We start from the raw sequence: 6,135 nt of genomic DNA, 5'->3' as shown, positions 1-6,135 counted from the left end.
CTCTTATTGTCGATGAAACATAGAAATTGCATCGGAATTAAATACAAGAGGCACAATGACGACTTAAGTACAAGAAAACTGATTCTTCTTACTGTCTATGTTTTGAACCACTCCTGTGACACTAGTTATAGATTCCTATGATTCACTTCAGGTTTACTGTATCCCTCTGACCTTCTTATTGACGATGAAACACAGAAAGTGCATCGTAATTAACTACAAAAGGACAATGCCAACTTAAGTGCAAGAAAACTGACTCTTCTTACTGTCTATGTTTTGAACCATTCCTGTAACACTAGTTATAGATTCCGATGCTTCACTTCAGGTTTACTGTATCCCTCTGACCTTCTTATTGACGATGAAACACGTAAATTGCATCGGAATTAATACAAAAGGCACAATGCCGATATAAGTACAAGAAGACTGACTCTTCTTACTGTCTATGTTTTGTACCATTCCTGTGACACTAGTTATAGATTCCGATGCTTCACTTCAGGCTTACTGAATCCCTTCTGACCTACTTATTGACGATGAAAAACAGAAATAACATCGGAATTAAATACAAAGGGCACAATGCCGACTCAAGTACAAGAAGACTGGCTCTTCTTACTATCTATGTTTTGAGCCAATCCTGTGACACTAGTTATAGATTCCGATGCTTCACTTCAGGTTTGCGGTATCCCTCTGACCTTCTTATTGACGAAGAAACACAGATATTGCATCGGAATTAAATACAAAAGGCAATATGCTGACTTAAGTACAAGAAGACTGACCCTTCTTACTGTCTATGTTTTTAACTTTCCTGTGACACTAGTTATAGATTCCGATGCTTCACTTCAGGTTTACTGTATCCCTCTGACCTTCGTATTGACGATGAAACACAGAAATTGCATCGGAAATTAAATACAAAAGGCACAATGCCGACTTAAGTACAAAAAGACTGACTCTTCTTACTGTCTATGTTTTGAACCATTCCTGTGACACTAGTTATAGATTCCGATGCTTGACTTCAGGTTTACTGTATCCCTCTGACCTTCGTATTGACGATGAAACACAGAAATTGCATCGGAATTAAATACAAAAGGCACAATGCCGACTTAAGTACAAGAAAACTGATTCTTCTTACTGCCTATGTTTTGAACCATTCCTGTGACACTAGTTATAGATTCCTATGATTCACTTCAGGTTTACTGTATCCCTCTGACCTTCTTATTGACGATGAAACACGTAAATTGCATCGGAATTAATACAAAAGGCACAATGCCGACATAAGTACAAGAAAACTGACCCTTCTTACTGTCTATGTTTTGAACCATTCCTGTGACACTAGTTATAGATTCCGATGCTTCACTTCAGGTTTACTGTATCCCTTTGACCTTCTTATTGACGATGAAACACAGAAATTGCATCTTAAATTAATACAAAAGGCACAATGCCGACTCCAGTACAAGAAGAGTGACTCTTCTTACTGTCTATGATTTGAACCATTCCTGTGACACTAGTTATAGATTCCGATGGTTCACTTCAGGTTTACTGTATCCCTCTGACCTTCTTATTGGCGATCAAACACAGAAATTTCATCAGAATTAAATACAAAAAGCACAATGGCGACTCAAGTACAAGATGACGGGCTCTTCTTACTGCCTATGTTTTGAACCATTCCTGTGACACTAGTTATAGATTCCAATGCTTCACTTCATGTTTACTGTAATCGGCTGACCTTCTTATTGACGATGAAACACAGAAATTGCATCGGAAGTATATACAAAATGCACAATGCCGACTTAAGTACAAGAAGACTGACTCTTCTTACTGACTATGCTATGAGCCATTCCTATGACACTAGTTATAGATTCCGATACTTCACTTCAGGTTTACTGTATCTATCTGACCTTATTATTGACGATGAAACACAGAAATTGCATCTTAATTAAATACGAAATGCACAATGCCGACTTCAGTACAAGAACACTGAGTCGTCTTACTGTCTATGGTTTGAACCATTCCTGTGACACTAGTTATAGATTCCGATGCTTCACTTCAGGTTTACTGTATCCCTCTGACCTTCTTATTGACGATCAAACACAGAAAATTCATCGGAATTAAATACAAAATGCACAATGCCGACTCAAGTACAAGAAGACTGACTCTTCTTACTGTCTATATTTTGAACCATTCCTGTGACACTAGTTATAGATTCCGATCCTTCACTTCAGGTTTACTGTATCCAGCTTACTTATTATTGACGATGAAGCACATAAATTTCATCGGAATTAAATACAAATGGCACAATGCCGACTTAAGTACAAGAAGACTGACTCTACTTACTTTTTATGTTTTGAACCATTCCTGTGACACTAGTTATAGATTCCGATGCTTCACTTCAGGTTTACTGTATCCAGCTGACCTTCTTATTGACGATGAAACATAGAAATTGTATCGGAATTAAATACATAAGCACAATGCCGACTTAAGTAAAAGAAAACTGACTCTTCTTACTGTCTATGTTTTGAACCATTCCTGTGACACTAGTTATAGATTCCGATGCTTCACTTCAGGTTTACTGTATCCCTCTGATCTTCTTATTGACGATGAATCACAGAAATTGCATCGGAATTAAATATAAAAGGCACAATGCCGACTTAAGTACAAGAAGACTGACTCTTTCTACTGTTTATGTTTTGAACCATTCCTGTGACACTAGTTATAGATTCCGATGATTCACTTCAGGTTTACTGTATGCCTCTGACCTTCTTATTGACGATGAAACACAGAAATTGAATCCAAATTAAATACAAAAGGCACAATGCCGACTCAGGTACAAGAAGACTGGCTCTTCTTACTGTCTGTGTTTTGAACCATTCCTGCGACACTAGTTATAGATTCCGATGCTTCACATAAGGTATACTGTATCCCTCTGACCTTCTTATTGACGAAGAAACACAGAAATTGCATCGGAATGAAATACAAAAGGCAAATGCCGACTCAAGTACAAGAAGACTGGTTCTTCTTACTGTCTATGTTTTGAACCGTTTCTGTGACACTAGTTATAGATTCCGATGCTTCACTTCAGGTTTACTGTATCCCTCTTACCTTCCTGTTGACGATGAATGACAGAAATTGAATCGGAATTAAATACAAAATGCAAAATGCCGACTTAAGTACAAGAAGATTGACTTTTCTTACTGTCTGTGTTTTGAACCATTCGTCTGACGCTACTTATAGATTCCGATGCTTCAATCCAGGTTTACTGTATCCCTCTGACCTTCTTATTGACGATGAAACACAGAAATTGCATCGGAATTAAATACAAAAGGCACAATGCCGACTTAAGTACAAGAAAACTGATTCTTCTTACTGTCTATGTTTTGAAGCATTCCTGTGACACTAGTTATAGATTCGGATGCTTCACTTCACGTTTACTGTATCCCTCTGACCTTCTTATTGACGAAGAAACACAGATAATGCATCGGAATTAAATACAAAAGGCAATATGCCGACATAAGTACAAGAAGACTGACCCTTCTTACTGTCTATGTTTTGAACCATTCCTGTGACACTAGTTATAGTTTCCGATGCTTCACTTCAGGATTACTGTATACCGCTGACCTTCGTATTGACGATGAAACACAGAAATTGCATCGGAAATTAAATACAAAAGGCACAATGCCGACTTAAGAACAAAAAGACTGACTCTTCTTACTGTCTATGTTTTGAACCATTCCTGTGACACTAGTTATAGATTCCGATGCTTTACTTCAGGTTTACTGTATCACTCTGACCTTCTTATTGACGATGAAACACAGAAATTGCATCGGAATTAAATACAAAAGGCACAATGCTGACTCAAGTACAAGAAATCTGACTCTTCTTACTGTCTATGTTTTGAACCACTCCTGTGACACTAGTTATAGATTCTGATGCTTCACTTCAAGTTTACTGTATCCCTCTGACTTCTTATTGACGATAAAACACAGAAATTGAATCGGAATTATATACAAAAAGCTCAATGCCCACTTAAGTACAAGAGGACTTACTCTTCTTACTGTCTATGTTTTGAACCATTCCTGTGACATTAGTTATAGATTTCGATGCTTCACTTCAGGTTTAGTGTATCCCTTTGACCTTCGTATTGACGATGAAACACAGAAATTGTATCTTAATTAAATACAAAAGGCACAATGCCGACTTATGTACAAGAAGACTGACTCTACTTACTGTTTATGGTTTGAACCATTCCTGTGACACTAGTTATAGATTCCGATGCTTCACTCCAGATTTACTGTATCCAGCTGACCTTCTTACAGACGATGAAACACAGAACTTGTATCGGAATTAAATACATAAGGCACAATGCTGACTTAAGTAAAAAAAACTGACTCTTCTTACTATCTAAGTTTTGAACCATTCCTGTGACACTAGTTATAGATTCCGATGCTTCACTTCAGGTTTACTGTATCCCTCTGAACTTCTTATTGACGATGAATCACAGAAATTGCATCGGAATTAAATATAAAAGGCACAATGCCGACTTAAGTACAGGAAGAGAGACTCTTCCTACTGTCTATGCTTTGAACCATTCCTGTGACACTAGTTATAGATTCCGATGCTTCACTTCAGGTTTACTGTATCCCTCTGACCTTCTTATTGACGATGAAACTCAGAAATCGCATCGGAAGTAAATACAAAAGACAAATGCCGACTCAAGTACAAGAAGACTGGCTCTTCTTACTGTCTATGTTTTGAACCATTTCTGTGACACTAGTTATAGATTCCGATGCTTCACTTCAGGTTTACTGTATCCCTCTGACCTTCCTATTGACGATGAAACACCGAAATTGCATCGGAATTAAATACAAAATGTAAAATGTCGACTTAAGTACAAGAAGACTGACCCTTCTTACTGTCTATGTTTTGAACCATTCCTGTGACACTAGTTATAGATTCCGATGGTTCACTTCGGGTTTACTGTATCCCTCTGACCTTCTTATTGACGATGAAACACAGAAATTGCATCGGAATTATATACAAAAGGCACAATGCGGACTTAAGTACAAGAAGAGTGACTCTTCTTACTGTCTATGTTTTGTACCATTCCTGTGACACTAGTTGTAGATTCCGATGCTTCACTTCAGGTTTACTGCATTCCTCTGACCTTCTTGTTGACGATGAAACACAGAAAGTGCATCGGAATTAAACTCAAATGGCACAATGCCGACTTAATTACAAGAAAACGGACTCTTCTTACTGTCTATGTTTTGAACCATTCCTGTGACACTAGTTATAGATTCCGATGCTTCACTTCAGGTTTACTGTATCCCTCTGACCTTCTTATTTACGATGAAACACAGAAATTACATCGGAATTAAATACAAAATGCACAATGCCGACTTAAGTTCAAGAAAACTGACTCTTCTTACTGTCTATGTATTGAACCATTCCTGTGACACTAGTTATAGATTCCAATGCTTCACTTCAGGTTTACTGAATCCCACTGACCTTCTTATTGACGATGAAACACAGATATAACATCGGAATGAAATACAAAAGGCACAATGCCGACTCAAGTACAAGAAGACTGGCTCTTCTTACTGTCTATGTTTTGAACCATTCCTGTGACACTAGTTATAGATTCCGATGCTTCACTTCAGGTTTACTGAATCCCTCTGACCTACTTATTGACGATGAAACACAGAAGTAACATCGGAATTAAATACAAAGGGCACAATGCCGACTCAAGTACAAGAAGACTGGCTCTTCTTAATGTCTATGTCTTGAACCATTCCTGTGACACTAGTTATAGATTCCGATTCTTCACTTCAAGTTTACTGTATCCCTCTGACCTTCTTATTGACGAAGAAACACAGATATTGCATCGGAATTAAATACAAAAGGCAATATGCCGACTTAAGTACAAGAAGACTGACCCTTCTTACTGTCTATGTTTTGAACCATTCCTGTGACACTAGTTATAGATTCCTATGATTCACTTCATGTTTACTGTATCCCTCTGACCTTCTTATTGACGACGAAACACAGAAATTGCATCGGAATTATATACAAAAGGCTCAATGCCCACTTAAGTACAAGAAGACTGGCTCTTCTTACTGTCTATGTTTTGAACCATTCCTGTGACAC

The sequence above is a fragment of the Schistocerca serialis genome, unplaced genomic scaffold (assembly GCF_023864345.2).
Source record: "Schistocerca serialis cubense isolate TAMUIC-IGC-003099 unplaced genomic scaffold, iqSchSeri2.2 HiC_scaffold_1417, whole genome shotgun sequence".
In the NCBI taxonomy this organism is placed as follows: Eukaryota; Metazoa; Arthropoda; class Insecta; order Orthoptera; family Acrididae; genus Schistocerca; species Schistocerca serialis.
Note: the sequence above shows the minus strand (reverse complement) of the source record.